This window comes from Amblyraja radiata, chromosome 21, assembly GCF_010909765.2.
Source record: "Amblyraja radiata isolate CabotCenter1 chromosome 21, sAmbRad1.1.pri, whole genome shotgun sequence".
In the NCBI taxonomy this organism is placed as follows: Eukaryota; Metazoa; Chordata; class Chondrichthyes; order Rajiformes; family Rajidae; genus Amblyraja; species Amblyraja radiata.
Genome location: NC_045976.1, coordinates 3,111,598 through 3,131,658, shown reverse-complemented (window position 1 = coordinate 3,131,658; position 20,061 = coordinate 3,111,598). Strand labels below are relative to the sequence as shown.

Here is a 20,061-nt window from a genome sequence, read left to right as displayed (position 1 = left end):
CTCTCTATCTCCCTCTCTCCCTCTCTCTATCTCCATATCTCTATCTATCTCTCTTTCTCTCTCTCTCTTTATATATATATATATATATATATATATATATATATATATATATATATCAGTGACAGAAACCGCTGACAAAACATGGAGGGGACAGGGGGGGGACACAATGTCTTGCCGGCTGTGTGCATGCGGCTCACACACACAAGCGAGGAATCAGAAGCTTCAGCCGTGCGCCCTGTGAACGGTAATAGTAAGATTAAACGAGATCTTACCAGTTTGAAGTTTGATCTGTATTTTGATCTGGAATTTGTATCGAATATATTCACTAAAATCAAAAAAGATGGCGGCTGTCGCATCATCATTGACTTAACATCACTAAACAAATTTGTTAAATATATAGATTTATTGTTTTCTTAGTATTGCCATGGCTGGGTTCAATATTTTGGTGAATAATCTTGGGTTGAAGTTAGCCCATAGGGCAATGCTTTGTACCATCCAGATAAATTTTAGGTATCTGCGATGATCCTTGTATATGGGTACTAGATAGTAAGCATCTTTAAGATCAATGCTTGCCATGAAGTGTCCTTTGGAATGCAGTTGTTTGGCAGTAACAAATGTCTCCATTTTGACATCTATATATTTAACAAATTTGTTTAGTGATGTTAAGTCAATGATGATGCGACAGCCACCATCTTTTTTGGTTTTAGTGAATATATTCGATACAAATTCCAAAGGTTCATGTTTGGTCTTTGCGATGACCCCCTTTGTGATAAGTCTCACCAGTTCAGCTTGTCCCTCACGTTTCTCTTTGACGGAGGGAGAAATACCCTTTGGGGCCAATGTTGAACTGGTGGCGTTTTTTCTGACATGAATTGTATTTTATATGCACTAATGCTGTTGAGTATATACTTGTCACTCGTGACCATACCCCATGCTTCTTTAAACAAGTGTAATCTCCACCCTGTTAATAAAGCACCCTTATTCTCTATATGCTGGTAGGAACCAGACCCACCTACCTCCATGGTTATTGGCGATTCTGTTTCTTCATTTTCCTGAAGTTTCTGTTCTGACGTGCTGGCGATGTTGGGGGGGAGGCGCATTTTCCAGGGGGTCCGCTGCGGGCCCTGATCTAAAAAAGATCTTTGGGGATAATGTGCGGACCCCAAGCGTTCACCAGTCCCATATTGCGGACGTCGACTGGTGGATGCCGTGGGGTGCTGCCGCTTAGGTATCGGAGGTCTTGGTTTGCTTGTCCCGGGGCCTGCCCTCATTAGGCCGAAGGTTTTTGATGCTTCCTCCATCTCCTTCAGTTTTTTTATTGAGATCTTTCCCAAATAGCAGCGCGTCCGTCTCCGCAGCTGGGGCTTTACACAAGCCAGCAAATTTGGGATTGAGGGCAGGTCTTATGTTTCCCTCCGGAGATTGTTGATCTCAAATTGTGTGCTACACATTAATGCCAGCACATCCTGCTGGCAGGTATCCATCTCCGTGGTCTCCACGGAACGAGCAAAGGCTGTGATGGCCGACGTCAGGAACCTTAGGATCCGCTGTAGCTTGAGTTCTTGGGTCCGGATGTGTGACCCCACATGCCCCCAGATTTGGCTGTTGACACTTTTTACTTTGAGGGCCTCACAGTTTTCTGGTGCTGTGTGTTGTTTCAGCACCTCAGCGAGCACCTTTTCCAGTAATGGTTTATTGGATAGATGGTTGATGCTGGCCGCCATTCTTGGTTCCAGCGGTGCTCCAGCCCGTGAGGTAGCTACAAAGCGGTCCACCACACTCAACAGCTCTTCCTGTTCCTGCACCCCTGGCATACTCCCGAATTCGTCCGCCTGCCCCTGTTCCAGACCAGCCCAGCCCTGGTCACCAATGCTAGCCTCCAGTAATGAGGGAGCAGAGGGCAGTGTACAGAACACTGCGAGGGGGTGCCTGACCTCCTTCCGCGAGAGCGCTCTTTCTGCGCATCTCGCTCGAGCTGCTCCAATAGCTGTTGGATGCAGCTCAGGCGGTTGTCTCTCCTCCATTTAGGTGGAGACATGTCCCCGTTCGACGAAGCGGATGCCACCGGCCGGATGCCTGTTCGGATGGCTGGACATCCAGCCCGCAGTTCAGGCACTAGCGGGACTGGGCTCGGCGCGGTGATGGGGATAGCGGTGCGCCTGGTAATTGTTCCTACCGCCTTCTTCTAGAGCTTTTGTGCTTTGTAGAAGCGAGAGCGCCCCTCAAGCAGCGCGTCTCGCAGGCACCTGCACCGAAAGCCGCTCCAGCGGCTCAGGCGGCTCTCTCTCCCCCCGTGCGGGTGGAGAGACGTCCCGTCCGAAATCGGGAACACCTGCCGGATGCCTCTTCGGGTGGCTATGCATCCAGCCCGCTGCCCAGGTGCTAGCGCGCTGGGCTCGGCACGGTGTCGGAGAATTACGGAACACCGGGTAAACGCACCTACCGCCTGTTGCTGCCTCCCCCCCAACCCCGACGGAAAACGTTCCTCTTCGAACGGGGGACAGTTTTGTTCCAGAGCCTTTTTCTCTGCCTGTAAAACACAAGTAGAAAAAAGGCTCCCCTGTAAAAGAAACCCGACCTCAGGGTACTCACCTGACGGTCCGTTTCATTCTGTAGCGGGAGCGCCTAAGACCCGTAGCAGCCGCTGTTGCACTGCTGGCGTAATGCCGCGCCTGCGCGCTGAGCGGGTTCTTCACGTAGTCACTCACGTGACTCCAAAGTAAAATTAGCTCGGGATACTTCCAGTTTCCAGCCCCGCCATGTAGATGACTCTATTACGGAGCCGTTACCGTTAGAATGCATCAATTAGCGCAGATCTGTACCACAGGTTAAAAAAAACACTGGACTTCATGCTGGACAACATAATATAGGACAGGACACTTTCAAGCAGCTTGTCCTGTCCTATATTATGTTGTCCACTGTCCAGCATGATGTCCAGTGTTTTTTAAATCTGTGGTAGCTGTCGTATGGAAACTGAGCTATTAAAACCATATAACCATATAACCATATAACAATTACAGCACGGAAACAGGCCATCTCGACCCTTCTAGTCCGTGCCGAACACGTATTCTCCCCTAGTCCCATATACCTGCGTTCAGGCCATAACCCTCCATTCCTTTCCCGTCCATATGACTATCCAATTTATTTTTAAATGATAAAAACTAACCTGCCTCCACCACCTTCACTGGAAGCTCATTCCACACAGCCACCACTCTCTGAGTAAAGAAGTTCCCCCTCATGTTACCCCTAAACGTCTGTCCCTTAATTCTCAAGTCATGTCCCCTTGGGACTAGGGGAGATTATGTGTTCGGAACGGACTAGAAGGGTCGAGATGGCCTGTTTCCGTGCTGTAATTGTTATATGGTTATATGTTATATGGTTATTATATGGTTTGAATCTTCCCTACTCTCAGTGGGAAAATCTTATCCACGTCAACTCTGTCTATCCCTCTCATCATTTTAAAGACCTCTATCAAGTCCCCCCTTAACCTTCTGCGCTCCAAAGAATAAAGCCCTAACTTGTTCAACCTTTCTCTGTAACTTAGTTGCTGAAACCCAGGCAACATTCTAGTAAATCGCCTCTGTACTCTCTCTATTTTGTTGACATCCTTCCTATAATTAGGCGACCAAAATTGTACACCATACTCCAAAATTGGCCTCACCAATGCCATGTACAATTTTAACATTACATCCCAACTTCTATACTCAATGCTCTGATTTATAAAGGCCAGTACACCAAAAGCTTTCTTTACCACCCTATCTACATGAGATTCCACTTTCAGGGAACTGTGCACAGTTATTCCCAGATCCCTCTGTTCACCTGCATTCTTCAATTCCCTACCATTTACCATGTACGTCCTATTTTGATTTGTCCTGCCAAGATGTAGCACCTCACACTTATCTGCATTAAACTCCATCTGCCATCTTTCAGCCCACTCTTCCAACTGGCATAAATCTCTCTGTAGACTTTGAAAATCTACTTCATTATCCACAACCCCACCCATCTTAGTATTATCTGCATACTTACTAATCCAATTTACCACACCATTATCCAGATCATTGATGTACATGACAAACAACAGTGGACCAAACACAGATCCCTGTGGCACCCCACTAGTCACTGGCCTCCAACCTGACAAACAACCATCCACCATTACTCTCTGGCATCTCCCATTCAGCCACTGTTGAATCCATCTTGCTACTCCACCATTAATACCCAACCATTGAACCTTCTTAACCAACCTTACGTGAGGAACCTTGTCAAAGGCCTTACTGAAGTCCATATATACAACATCCACTGCTTTACCCTCATCAATTTCCCGACTAACCTCTTCAAAAAATTCAAGATGATTAGTCAAACATGACCTTCCAGGCACAAATCCATGTTGACTGTTCCTAATCAGACCCTGTTTATCCAGATGCTTATATATATTATCTCTAAGTATCCTTTCCATTAATTTGCCCACCACTGACGTCAAACTAACAGGTCTATAATTGCTATGTTTACTCTTAGACCCCTTTTTAAACAATGGAACAACATGCGCAGTACGCCAATCCTCCGGCACTATTCCCATTTCTAATGACATTTGCAATATTTCTGTCATAGCCCCTGATATTTCTACACTAACTTCCCTCAATGTCCTAGGGAATATCCTGTCCGGACCTGGAGACTTATCCACTTTTATATTTCTCAAAAGTGTCAGTACTTCCTCTTCTTTGATCCTCATAGTTTCCATAGCTACTCTACTTGTTTCCCTTACCTCACATAATTCAATATCCTTCTCCTTGGTGAATACCGAAGAAAATAAATTGTTCAATATCTCCCCCATCTCTTTTGGCACTGCAGATAGCTGTCCACTCTGACTCTCTAATGGACCAACTTTATCCCTCGTTATCCTTTTGCTATTAATATAGCGGTAGAAACCCTTTGGATTTACTTTCACCTTACTTGCCAAAGCAACCTCGTATCTTCTTTTAGCTTTTCTAATTTCTTTCTTAGGATTCTTTTTACATTCTTTATACTCCTTAAGCGCCTCATTTACTCCATGCTGCCTATAATTATTGTAGATCTCTCTCTTTTTCCGAACCAAGTGTCCAATTTCCCTTGAAAACCATGGCTCTTTCCAATTTTTACTATTTCCTTTCAACCGAACAGGGACATAAAGATTCTGTACTCTTAAAATGTCACCTTTAAATGTCCTCCATTTCTCTTCCACATCTTTCCCATAAAACAAACTGTCCCAATTTACTCCTTTTAAATCCTTTCGCATCTCCTCAAAGTTAGCCTTTCTCCTATCAAAAATCTCAACCCTACGTCCAGTTCTGACCCTCTCCATAATTATATTGAAACTAATGGTATTGAGATCACTGGTCCCGAACTGTTCCCCAACGCATAATTCTGCCACCTGACCCGTCTCATTTCCTAACAGGAGGTTAGTACCTTCTCTAGTAGGTACTTCTATGTATTGCTGCAAAAATCTATCCTGCACACATTTTACAAACTCCAACCCATCCAGCCCATTTACAGAATGTGTTTCCCAGTCTATGTGTGGAAAATTGAAATCTCACACAATCACTACCTTGTGCTTACTACTAATATCTGCAATCTCCTTACATATTTGCTCTTCCAATTCTCGCTCCCTATTTGGCGGTCTATAATACACCCCTATAAGTGTTGCTACCCCTTTCCCATTTCTCAGTTCCACCCAAATAGCCTCCCTAGGCGAGCCCTATAATCTATCCTGCCAAAGCACTGCTGTAATATCTTCCCTGATAAGCAATGCAACACCTCCACCTCTTGCCCCTCCAATTCTATCACACCTGAAGCAACAAAATCCTGGAATATTTAGTTTCCAATCACAGCCCTCCTGCAACCATGTTTCACTGAAACCAAGCAATATACAAATGATCTACATTATATGTAACCTAAAACTTTGTATTCTTGGATGTATTAAACATTTTTTCCCCCAATTGCCAGCTGTAAAAATAGAGGGTGTCAATTAGTTAATTAAATTGCTTTATAATCTGCAGAAAGCATGTAGTCTCTGTAATTGTGTGTTTTGTTGCCTTTGGCTTGAAGGGCCGAATGGCCTCCTCCTGCACATATTTTCTATGTTTCTATATAACTGTCATGCACAAAATTTTGTTCAAACTTGTGTGAATAACAATAAAGGAAAGTCGATCCTTGTGGACATTTGATAGCCTGTCCTTGTGGACATTGCAGATCATGAGATGGTTCGGCCTCTTCTGAGACATGGTGTTGCGAAGGCATGTTTAAATGCGGCGTAGTGCGCTGAACGATCGTTAGATTAGATTTAGATTATACCTTTAATAATCCTTTTCAGGAAATTACAGTGCCACGACAGCTTCAAGACAAACATAACACCACACATTTCCTTAAATTGCTTCCATACTTAACAAGTTAAAATACGTTAAAATACAAGTTAAAATACAATTAATTTAAAAAAAGTGCAATTATTTATGCGCATTATAAAGTCTTATAGCAGCTGGTAAACAGGACTTCCTGTATCTCTCCGTTTTGCACATTGGTGCAATCAGCCTCTGACTGAAGATGCTGCTCTTGATCACCTTCAGGGCATGGAGTGGGTGAGTGGGGTTTGTCATTATAGAACCTAGTTTATTTAGAGTTCTGGCCTCTGCCACCTGCTGGACCGTTCGTTGCTCAGCCCCGACCACTGAGCCGGCCTTCCTGATTAGTTTGTCCAGTCTGTTTTTATCCGCTATACGGACGCCATCTCCCCAACAGGCCACAGCAAAAAACAGAGCACTGGCCACCACTGAATGGTAGACACTGCACAGTAGGGGTTGGCAGATATTAAATGACCTCAGCCTCCTTAAAAAATACAGTCGGCTTTGTCCCTTCCTGTACACCGCCTCCATATGACACTTCCAGTTCAGCTCACTGTCAAGCTGCACCCCAAGGTACCTGTGATTAGCGACCACCTCCGATTAGCGATCAGTTCTGCCTCGCATGAACTGGCTGGAGATGTCAGAACAAGTCTTAACAATGTCACAACTTAAGGGAACATATGTCCCATTTCTGGAAGCATCCCTTTGAAAAGCTGTCTGTACTCCTCAATAGTTGACCGTGGGAAATGTATCCTGAAAAAATCAAGTTCATGAAGAAGTGTTCAGGATACCTGTCTACCAAATCCTGGTGAAAGACATCCTTTGGAAGCATTGAGGTGAGTTTATTTTGCTCCATCAGGTCTGTGGATGTGAAGTATTCATTTAAATTGCACAGCAGAGTCTATGACTTGATAAAATTCAACTCGCCACAGATCTTCACTGGACTGGGCAACATACTCTTGTGTTCCACTACTGTACTTTGTACATGTTTTCCGATGGTGTTCGACAAAAGGATCGCGACCCAAATCCTCCACTTTTAGCTCAGCAGATGCAAGCATGTTCTTGACGACTTCATCTGACCGAAGGTGTTGCAATTCCTTTTTCACAACATCAGCTGCTGCCATCATTCCTGGAATGCTCACACTTGGCCCCTGCAGGCACGATTGAATTTCTCCAGTCATTGTATTACAGGTAGAGCAAAAATTAGTCCCAGGACACACTTGCTTGAAGACAGATATTTACTGATTCCATTCGCACACGAAGAGACATTTGTCCCAAATTCCGTTGAGGCTTCTTTGAGTGCCTCTAAAACGTCCTTGTAATTGTCTAGGAGTGACTTAATAGCAGCTGATCTCGTGAGCCACCGTGTTGGACAAATGGGCTTTGGTGATCTGATTTCACTATCTTCTGCATGCAAGTTCAAATTCAAGTGCTTAAACTTGCCAGAACGTTTGTAAGGCTTTCCTAGTTCATGTAAGTGATCCAGTGCGTTTCTCACAAATGATGAACTTTGTATTGCCTTGCTAGCGATGAGATGGGAGATATGAGCACCACAGTGGGTGTAGCAGGCTAACGGCTGCATTTTCTTAATTTCCGCCTGACACCCAGAAAATTTCCCGGACGTTTCCTGCCCCGTCATATGCCTGGGCCCGTAAGTTATTGATTGGCAGCTGCAACCTTGTAAGCGTGTCGGCAATCATCCTCACAAGGGCTGATCCATTAGTGGAGTTCACCTGATACTAGTCCCACAAACTCTTCCTTAACGTCAAATACTTTGTTCACAAACCGAACACAGATTGACTCTTGTTCAGTGCCCGTGCAGTCCTGAGTCCCATCAACAATAATACCAAAGAATGTTGTTGATTGAATGTCTTTACAAATGCTTCTGAGTATATGATGACTTAGAAGTTGGAGAATCTCATTTTTGCGGAAGTATACTTTATTTTCTTCTGCAGCCATGACGCAAGGTCCCTGTCACGAGATGAGAGGAGTTGAAGCAGTGTTGTAAAGTTGCCATCAGTCATCTTTCCCACGTAACGGCAGACCTTGCTGGGTCAGATACTGCAGCGTTTCAATTATCTACATTAGGGATCTCTGGGCCAGTACCTGTCCTTGGCATCATTGTTTGCTCAGCTGGGCATTAATGTCACATGCCTTATTGCGGTAAAGCAAGTTTGCACTGGCAATTTTGTGGCCATTCTCCTTGAATTTTGACATTTTCATCATCAAGTCTTGTTCTGCTGCTACTGCACAGGTATGACATAATACACCATCCACATTTGGTTAAACATGGAGCCATGGAAACTCTTTAAACCAATTTGCCTGAAACTTGAGAGATCTACATTTCAAATTCTGTATTGGCAAAGAAGAAAGGTCTCTAGGATGGTTAGGTTTCTTTAGCAATGAAATTGTCAGTGGAGCTCCTGCAGAGGGAGATGTCAAAGAAGTCCCTACATGTATGGAACAAGGTGGTTCATCATTCCTGTATGATGAGGACAAAGAATTATCAGCTGGAAAAACTTCATTTCCACATGGACTACCACTGGTCAACACTGGAGTGGCTGGTCTAGTAGCTGATGATGACAAAACGGGACAAGCTGGTGGTGCAGGTGTCATGGCTCGATTTCCTGATCTGGTTGGTGTCATGAATGGACTTTCTCGTCTCGGTGGAGATGTCATGCCTGGACGTCCTGATCGGATTGCAGATGTGTTGACGGGACTAGTAGCAGATGTAGTAACCGGACGTTCTGGTGTGTTTGTAGTTGTGTTGGTTGGACTGGTACTGGTAGCCTAGGATGACAAGGCCACACTGCCTGGGCTGTGAGTGGAAGGAGATGAACAAAAATATTACAAAAAAATCAATCATTCAAGATAGTAAACAACAAAGGTGATTTCATGTAGTTACTTTTCTATAAAACCCCACCACCCCAGTCCATTTAATTCCGCGTGTCTCGATTTCATTCATGAAGTCGCCGGTACTGGCACATCATTCGTTTTCGGTCAATACAATGGAACAGTCTGAAGAAGGGCGACGATAGACACAAAAAGCTGGAGTAACTCAGCGGGACAGGCAGCATCTCTGGAGAGAAGAAATGGGTGATGTTTCGGATCGAGACTCTTCGACAGACTGGTAAGGGAAACAAAAGATATAGATGATAATGTATTGTAGAGAGATAAAGACCAATGAATGCAAAAGAGTTACGATGATAAAGGAATCAGACCTTTGTTCGCTGTTCGTTGGGTGAAAACGAGCAGCTGGTGCGACTTTGGTGGAGGAGGGATAGACAGAGAGGGAATGCCTGGGTTACTTGAAGTGAGATAAATCAATATTCATACCACTGCGCTGTAAGCTTCCCAAGCGAAATATGAAATGCTGTTCCTCCAATTTGCATTTAGCCTCACTCTGACTGGAGGAGACATCGGACAGAAAGGTCAGTGTGGGAATGGGAAGTGTTTAGCAACCGGGAGATCAGATAGGTCCAGGTAGCAACCGGGAAAGTCGCGATCCTAAACGTCACCCATTCCTTCTCTCCAGAGATGCTGTCTGACCCTCTGAGTTACTCCAGCTTTTGGTGTCTATCGTCGACGTAAACCAGCAACTGCAGTTCCTTCCGTTGTACAACACAACAGTACGAGGAGCGGTTAATGTTAGAGGCAGCTCACTAACCTCACTATGTTTACATCATCCTCTCAAGCAATGAATAAATATAATTTGGTTACCGTATTATTGACTACAACTGCACGTTTAAAGTGACTGCTCATTAATTCTCAACCACTGGATATTTGCCTGGAAACATATTGCATGTTTTCGTTCAGTGAAATAATTCAATTTTAATAGACTGAGGTGTTAAATCCGGCGCCACTTCACAACAAACTAAACAACCTATAATTTAAATAGAGCATTTAGGATGGATAATAAAATTCCCAAGACTATTTCACATATATAATTCCAGCACCACTTCACACTGAGCTGTCCGTGATGTTGTTCGGATAAAACACTGTTTGAAATAATTTAAACTTTGAGATTAATCCTCGCAGCCTAATGTACACTTTGGGCTAAGATTTGATCCAACATTGCTAATGTCATCGTATTCTTTCTCAACCAGGTAGAGGTAAAAGGCGTTTAAAAAAGAAATGGGTAGCAACATGTCTTTCTATCTTTGTTTTTTTTAACATTTATAAGTTTCCTTTTAAAGATTTAACTATATTTACATAGAGACTGGGAGGTCTATATTTATTGTGTATTTTGACACTGGTCTCATATTAGGTTATACTTGTTATTAATGTAATCCTGATCCCTATGTATCAATACCATTGTTATGTTTATCATTATTCTTTTTGCTCTGTTTTTTATGGTTTTTTGTTTTTTTTTTTTGGAATAAAAGCAATAAAAAGATTTTAAAAGAAAGAAAAGAGAACAGTATAGCAACAGAACTGTCCCTTCGGCCCACAATGTTTGTGCCGAACATGATGCCAAGTCAAACTGATCGCATCTACCTGTACACGACCAATAAATCTTCCCGCACTACCCTGTACCTATCTAAAAGCCTATTGAACACAATTATCGTCTCTGCCTTCATCACCACCCCTGGCAGTAAATAGGATAGGGGAGGTTTGGAGAAATATGGGTCAAACGCGGGTGTATGGGACCAGCATGGATGGCCATCTGTATCGGCATGGACGAGATGGGCCGAAGGACCTGTTAGCGTCCTGCATGACTATGATTCCACAGCTATTTCCACCACGTTTCCCACGCCGTTTTCAGTCGGGACGGGAGCTTACTATCTGGAGAAGATCCTAGTGAAGGCACCGATTCCATCGGCACCTGTACGATCATACCCTAATACCAGAATTAATGTACGTCCACCATATTTAAATCCGGTTCTCACGGAGATCCCAACAGCAGCAGATTCCCCCACTAATTCCACAGTGCAACAGCAGGAACCCCTGCAGGAGCCTTCACTTTACCAGCCTGACCAATGGCTCTTTCCCCATCTGTTGCTAGATGGCTATCAGATGGGAATCTTTGCTTATATAACATTACACAGGTTCATTGACAGAATCAAAACACAAAACATTGGAACTTTCCGCCTACAAGTTCTGTCCTCACATTGACATCAATATTTACAAATGTGAATTGTTAGTTTACGATTGTGTCTGTGTTTAAATTGTCATGTCAACTTTTTTATTTCCCCCAAATTATTACAGAGGCGAATAAAAATACATTGGAAAACCTGAACATAATAGTTGTGCTTTCTCGCCAATTTTAAATTTAGTCAGCTATAGCTCGACTTCTTTAGAACATCGATATTTCAGTTAGAAGTTAAAATTGGAAAGTTTGTGTTTAAAAGCTTGTTACATTACAAAGTTCAAATTGTTAAATCATTGAAAATTTGCCAGAAGTTAAGTTTCAATAAGTAAATATGATTTCTGTTATTTTTATGACAAGTTTATTTAATGCACTTAAAACGCCGAAGGGAACTTTGACCCTAAAATGTACATTGGAATGAAGTTTGTTTCCTATCATTAATTGCAAACTGTAGAGCCGATGAACGTCGCACGCGTCTGTAATGATATAAGTGCAAGTCCCGGGGAAACTATATGATTAAGTAGCATTCTTTCATGGATGGTATCACTGAATACGAACGGGCTGCTCACTCATAATATGGTAGATTTACTGCAGTTTCTTCCATGCAATAATATTCATGCAAAATATAAAAGTGAAATGAGAAAAGATAGGTAGTTGATCAGCGCTTAAAATATATATTTTGGAAAGTGGTACACGCATGAAAAATGAATGCAGTGTCCTTTGTCTCTCCTTTTGAAATGAAGTATTAATTTGAAATGAAGTATTCACATCCAGGGACCCCAGGATGCCCTTCCAGTTGAGATTATATTATAATCCCGATCCAGATTATATTATAATCTTTATAATATAAGATTATTAAGGGTTTGGATGCGCTAGAGGCAGGAAACATGTTCCAAATGTTGGGGGAGTCCAGAACCAGGGCCACAGTTTAAGAATAAGGGGTAAGCCATTTAGTACGGTGATGAGGAAACACTTTTTCATCCAGAAAGTTGTGAGTCTGTGGATTTCTCTGCCTCAGAGGGCGGAGGTGGCTGGTTCTCTGGATACTTTGAAGAGAGAGCTGGTAGGGCTCTTAAAGATAGCAGAGTCAGGGGATATGGGGAGAAGGCAGGAACAGGGTACTGATTGGGGATGATCAGCCATGATCACATTGAATGGCGGTGCTGGCTCAAAGGGCCGAATGGCCTACTCCTGCACCTATCGGTTATTTTTGAAACATAGAAACATAGAAAATAGATGCAGGATGAGGCCATTTGGCCCTTCGAGCCAGCACCGCCATTCATTGTTATCATGGCTGATCATCCAATCAATACCCGTGCCTGCCTTCTCCCCATATCCCTTGATTCCACTAGCCCATAGAGCTCCATCTAACTCTCTCTTAAATCCATCCAGTGACTAGGCCTCCACTGCCCTCTGTTGCAGGGAATTCCACAAATTCACAACTCTCTGGGTGAAAAAGTTTTTTCTCACCTCAGACTTAAATGGCTTACCCTTTATTCTAAGATTGTGGCCTCTGGTCCAGGAGTCGCCCAACATTGGGAACATGTTTCCAATTGTCTATTGAGGCAGAGGCTCATACGCACGTCCTCCAACACCATCCACCACACTCAGCCTCCCGATGCAGTCTCCTACCATCGGCAACAACATGTGCAGATCAGACGACTGATCCGCCAAATACTTGCGCTCAGTCGACCAAGGCCCTCCAGATGTCCTGGTTGCTAGGCTCTTTGAACCCCCTCTTCTTTGACTGACCCTCCAATCCTAAGCCACCTCCATCAATAAGAGTGAGGCTACACTCAAAAGTGGAAGTACACATTATATTCCACTTGGGCATTTAACAACACAACAGCATGAACATTGAATCCTCCCATTTAGCTAAATGCTGATGCACACATTTCAGAATGAAAGGGACACAGTTTAAGATTAAGGGACCGAATACCTGCAAATGATTGAACGGATCACTTCCAGACTAACACAAATGTAACCCAGGTATCATTGGTTACTCTCGCGCTTGCCAGCAATGTTGGCAATTGCTGGCAAGCATTCTGATCGATATCTTCTGCAAACAAGGATAAATGAGAAATAAACCAAGTTAAAAGTAGAAGAAGAACATTTTCTGATCAGCACCAAGAGTACAAATTAATTATACTAATCAAAAATCTTCAGAAAACAAACCATTAAGTTTTTCCAATCAACTTACATCTTAGTGCAGGGTCATAGTTTCTAAGTTACAGTTTGCAAAATAATATTTTGTATATTTAGCACTAATGGCATTTACCATATTATATTATTCTAGGCATTATTTGGACTAATTCCATTTCTTAATACTAAATTAATTGAATTAATAATATTAATTTTTTGACAGTGCAGACAATTAATGACTTTCCATTAAAAAACGCAACTACCCCATGAGAATAGTCACACTGCTTCACCCTTGGGGTACTAAATGTAACGGCTCAGCGAATCTGTGATTGGGTTTCCATGCAGAGAAGGGAGGCACAGTGGCACAGATGGTAGAGTTGCTGTCCCACAAAGCCAGAGATCCAGGTTCGATCCTCGACTCTGCTCAGTCTACCTAAACCTACATGATCTCCCAATTGCTAAACACTTTAATTCCCCCTCCCATTCCCATACTGACCTTTTTGGCCTGGGCCTCCTCCAATGTCAGAGTCAAGCCCAGCACGAATTGGAGGAACAGCACATCACATTTCACTTGAGCAGCGGTATGAATATTGACTTCAAATAACCCTTGATTTCCCTCTTTCTCCATCCCTCCCCCTTCCAAATTCCAATTATATCAGGTGGCATTCCAAATGGCCATGCGTGTGGATCAGATGCAGCCTGCATCGGCACGGAGCGACGGAACAACGGTGGAGGGCATCGACACATCGCCTGGTCAGGCTGACCCCTGCAACTCCAACTCACTGCCATCTCCTGGACAATGTGCCTTTATGGCCAATTTGAGGCTCTCACATTTTTAATAACTCTGAACTTGAAGGGCACAAGATGTCGCTGGAAACGTGGCGACTCTCGTGTAGTGCCTCAATGTGATCTACTAATCTCACACTCTTGTACTTAAGTATGGTTGTGCCCCACTTACAAGATTGTTACTGAACTGTGTACAAAACATGAGTTTCACTCTACCTAGGTACACGAGACAATAAAATACCATTGAATCATTAAATGTGAGAAACATCGAAAATGGCTTTCAAAATTATGCACCTTTTGGTGACTAGTTCATTTCAAGTATTATCTTCAGTTCCCTATAAATTGCTGTTTCCTTATGGATATCTCAGAGCAAAATTATGTTTATTTACCTTGAACAATGTGTGGAATTGCTTCCCCTGGTTCAACAATTCTGAGAGCTTCTTCAAAGGGCACTATTTTCGGTTTCCTTTTCTGCCAATTAAACTTCCCTTTGATCTGACATTAAGAACAATAAAGAAAAATATTTGAATGCACAAAAACAAACAAAAAACAGTGAATTATTCATGGCTGGCATGAGCAATTAAAGGGAGTGTTAACAAGCACATACGTTGTCAGATATAGTTTTTGACCTGAAGAATGGGAGCATTTAGAACTCAAAGTAGAACCAATAAATTGATAATGGCAGCGGCTCGACTACAGACGTGTCTTTTTTTATTTTTGTCTTGTTAAATGTATGTCTTGAGTTAGTTTTTATTATTATTTTAGCTGTGTATATGTGGGGGGTGGTGGGGGGGGGGGGCTGTGGTGAAACCGTTTGAATCTCTTCCCTGTGCGGGGACCCGACTATTCCCTGTCGGGTCTCGGATGTCGTTGGGCCTAACATCGTGGAGCCGGCGGCGACCTCCGGCCGGGTCTAACCTGAGGGCTCCAGTTGTAGAGCCTGCGGAATCGCGGGTTTAAGGACATGGAGCCGGGGCCTAACATCGCCCGGCGTGACTTAAACGATCTCAGGACTTACCATCGCCCGCCGGGGGCTTTAACATCGGAGCCCCAGTTCGCCTCGACACTGCAGTCGGACTGCAGGACCGCGGGAGAAGGAACAAAGGGAAGAGATAAAGACTTTGCCTTCCATCACAGTGAGGAGATATTGGAGACTCACTGTGATGGATGTTTATGTAAAACTGTGTTAAGTAGATAGATAGGATAGATATAATTTATTGCCACACAACCAGGGTTGGTGGAAATTTGGGTTGTCAGCAGCAGTACAATAATAAAGAACACACAATAAAACTGTAACACAAACATCCACCACAGCATTCATCACTGTGGTGGAAGGCACAAACATTTGGCCAGTCCTCCTCCATTTCCCCCCGTGTACAGGACCAGAGTCCAGTCAGTCCAGGATCGGCTCTTCCTCACCGGAGACCGCGGCTTTAGATTGTTGTAGGCCGCAGGCCGGCGGTCGAGATTTAAAGTCCCCGCCGCAGCCAGAAGCACCGTAGACTGCAGGGCCGGCGGTCGAAGCTCCCCTCCAGGGGTGATGGTAAGTCCATGCCGGCCCCGCGGTAGAAGTTGGCCGCGGGCCGGCAGTGATGGCTTCTTCTTCCCCCGGGTCCCCCACGAGGGATCCCGGGCTGTAGACGCCGCACCAGCTGGAGCTCTGCAGACCGCGGCTTCAGGCCGCGACTTCAGGCTGCCAGCTGCCCCGGGACAGCGAAACGGAGCGCTCCCCTCCAGCGAGCCCCAGCGAGGGTCGCCCGCTCCACGCCGAGAGTCCACGCCGCGCCCGCCGCTGAAGCCCCGGGCACGTCTCCGGGAAAGGCCGCGTCGATCCTTGATGTTAGGCCACGGGGGAGGCGACCTGAAAAAACTCGCCTCTCCATGGAGGAGGCGACCGAAGCGGTTTCCCCCTTACCCCCCCCCCCCCCCCACACCACCCCCCACACAAAACACATGATGAAACACAAAATACACACTTTAAAACATACTAAAAAATAAAAAAAAGCTGGAAAAACTGACGCGCTGCTGACATGGCTGCACACAGAGGAGCGCCCCCTACAGAAGTCTGGATTGGGGGCGCCAAGTGTGGGTCTTGGATTGTGTTGTAATGTTAAACTGTAAAAATTATATTTCGTTCAAACATAGGTTTGAATGACAATAAATTGCATTCTATTCTATTCTATTCTATTCTATAAAGAAATGCCAGATGGAATATAAGACAAGGTGTACAAAATCTTTAGGATAAATGCACAGCCTTTTACCCAGAGTAGGGGAAATCAAGAACCAGGGGACATAGATTTAAGGTGAGGGGCAATATTCAAGGGGCACTGGAGGGTCGACCATTTCCACATGGTGGTGCGTATATAGAAGGAGCTGCCTGAGGAGATAGTTAAAACATGTACTATAACAGCATTTAAAAAACACTTGGACAGGCACATGTGGATAGGAAAGATTTGAAGAGATATGGGCTAAATGTGAGCAAATGGGACTAGAAAAAATCTCACTTGGCAAGGATAAGGTGGGCCGAAAGGCCAGTTTCCATGCCTCGAATGGTGAGAACATAAAATGGACTGCAGGAGGAAAATGCTAAATATGGCAGGTGTGGGCCCTTACAGGCAGAGACAGAAGAATTAAAGATGGGGAATGGCAGAGAAGTTAAATAATTCCTTAAAGTTTGCCTTAAAGAAATAATACAGGTTTACGAGAGGCCAAAAAGCCAGTGAGAATGTGAAATGGAAGGAACGGAGTCTTAATCAATAAAAGTGAAAAAGAGTAGTCGCCAGACTTAACTATAAACCTTTACGCAAGACATGTAATGCTGAGGTTCTATAAGGAGGGATGCATCGCTGAGACTCTATAAGGTGCTGGTCAGCCTGCATTTGGAGTACTGTGGGCAAATTTGGATCCCTCTGGAGAGGGTCCAGAGGAGGTTTACAAGAATGATTCAGGAATGAGTGGGATAATATATTAGCATATGAGAGTACTGGGCCTCTACTCTCTGGAGTTTTGAAGGATGAGGGGGATTACATTGAAACTTACAGAACAATGAAAGGCATAGATAGAGTGAATGTGGAAAGGTTGGTGACCCTATTATCTCTATAGGGTATCAACTGTCGTGTCAAACAAGACTCTAAACCGAGGTTTAATTTAGTTTATTACAACAATCTTTATTAACACTCGAGTAACTTAAAACATGCATGCAAACACTTGACTTTAATTACTTCTCCTTTACTTTACTATTTCAACTTATCACTTCTTAAACTAAATCACAGTCAGATATTGCCCCTATGGATGAATTGGACAGATTCATTCTGTTGGTAGCGGGGTTTGTCTTCTCTGAGCTTTGAACTCGTGTCCCTCCTTCTTGTGATGGTTGTTCCCGGGTTGTCGCTGCCCATGTCTCAGATATAAAAGCCCTTCTTTTATACTAATTTTCCTTCAATCTCCTAAAGGAAGCCTTTGGTCAAACCCAAGGCTCTCACAATTCTAAAGTCAATCATTTTGAGTTGTTACTCATCCAAGTGCTGAATATACAAAACGCATCTTCGTTCCTTATCAAAATTTTCATTCTCATCATATAGTTCCTTTGCAAAATGGCCGTTCCCAGCCACCTTATCTTCACAAGGCTATACTGCCTAGCAATTAAATTACGTGCAGTTCTGTTCTCACCAGATGTTCATCATGTGACCATTTTCACAGTGTTTCTTTGTTCACCTGTTCCCAGGGTTTTGATCTGTCTGTCTCTAGCTAGCAGCATCCTCCCAAACCCTGTCGGGATACTTAACATCTAGTCCCAGGCTATAGGATGTTTCCACTGGTGGGAGAGTCTTGGACCAGAGGTCAGAGCCTCTGACTTAAAGGGTGCTCTTTTAGAAATAGGAGGTGGAAGAATTTATTTATTCATGTGGTATTTAATCTGTAGAATTCTTGGCCACAATCGAGGCCAAGTCAGTGGATATTTTTAAGGCGGAGATGGTCAAATTCTTGATTAGAACGGGTGTCAAGGGAGATGGGGAGAAGGCAGAAAATGGGATTAGGAGGAAGAGATCAGCCATGATTGAATGGCAGAGGACCCAATGGGCCAAATGGCCCAATTCTACTCCTATAACTTGTGAACTTTACCTGCGTTGTATTATTGATAGCATTCTGATCGATATTTTCTGCAAACAAGGATACATGAGAAATATACCAAGTTAAAAGTAGACGAATAACATTTTCTGATCAGCACCAAAAGTGAAAACTAATTATCCAAATCAAAAATCTTCATAAAATAAAGCAATTGAGTTTTTCCAATCAACTTACATCTTAGTGCAGGGTCATAGTTTGTAAGTCATAGTTTGCAAAATATATTTTGTATATTTGGCACTAATGGCATTTACCATATTGTATTATTCTAGGCATTACTTGGACTAATTCCATTTCTTAATACTAACTTAATTAATTAATATTAGATAATAATATTATTTTTTTGACAGTTCAGACAATGAATGACTTTCCATTCAAAAACACAACTACCCCATGAGAATAGTCACACTTCTTCACCCTTGGGATACTAAATGTAACGGCTCTGCAAACCAGTTGGTTAATCTGTGATTGGGTTTCAATGCAGAGAAGGGAGGCACAGTAGCACAGATGGCAGAGTTGCTGTCCCACAACGCCAGAGACCCAGGTTCAATCCTCGACTCTGCTCAGTCTACCTAAACCTACCTGACCTCCCAATTGCTAAAGACTTTAATTCTTCCTCCCATTCCCATACTGACCTTTTTGGTCTGGGCCTCCTCCAATGTCAGAGTCAAGCCCAGCACGAATTGGAGGAGCAGCACCACACATTTCACTTGAGTAGCGGCATAAATATTGATTTCAAATAACCCTTGGTTTCCCTCTCTCTCCATCCCTCCCTCTTCCAGATTCCAATTAGATCAGGCGCCGTTCCAAATGGCCATGCGTGTGGATCAGATGCAGCCTGCATCGGCACGGAGCGGTGGAACAACGGTGGAGGACATCGACACATCGCCTGGTCAGGCTGACCCCTGCAACTCCAACCCACTGCCACCTCCTGGACAATGTGCCTTTATGGTCAATTTGAGGCTCTCACATTTTTAATAACTCTGAACTTGAAGGGCACAAGATGTCGCTGGAAACATGGTGACTCTTGTGGAGTGACTCAATGTGATCGATTAATCTCACACTCTTGTACTTCAGTATAGTTGTGACCCATTTACAACAAGATTGTTACTGAACTGTGTACAAAACATGAGTTTCACTCTACCTAGGCACATGACACAATAAAATACCATTGAATCATTAAATGTGAGAAACATAGAAAATGGCTTTCAAAATAATGCACCTTTTGGTGACTAGTTCATTTCAAGTGTTATGTTCAGTTCCCAATAAATTGCTGTTTCCTTATGGATATCTCAGAGCAAAATGATGTTTATTTACCTTGTACAATGTGTGGAATTGCTTCACCATCAATTCCGAGAGCTTCTTCAAAGGGCACTGTTTTTGTTTTAATTTTCGGCCAATTAATCTTCCATTTGATCTGACATCAAGAACAATAAAGAAAAATATTTGAATGCACAAAAACGAACAAAAAACGGTGAATTGTCCATGGCTGGCATGAGGAATTAAAGGGAGTGTTAACAAGCACATAAGTTGTCAGATATAGTTTTTGAC

At 43.5% G+C, this 20,061-nt stretch overlaps 1 long non-coding RNA gene across 1 annotated transcript; it reads left to right on the top strand.

The window, feature by feature from the left end:
• The first annotated feature begins 1,389 nt into the window (after positions 1-1,389).
• Positions 1,390-19,541, top strand: LOC116985019. Its single transcript, XR_004415191.1, has 4 exons — positions 1,390-1,400; positions 16,133-16,137; positions 17,247-17,252; positions 19,304-19,541. It is a non-coding gene; the product is annotated as an uncharacterized LOC116985019 (long non-coding RNA).
• The last annotated feature ends 520 nt before the right edge of the window (positions 19,542-20,061 follow it).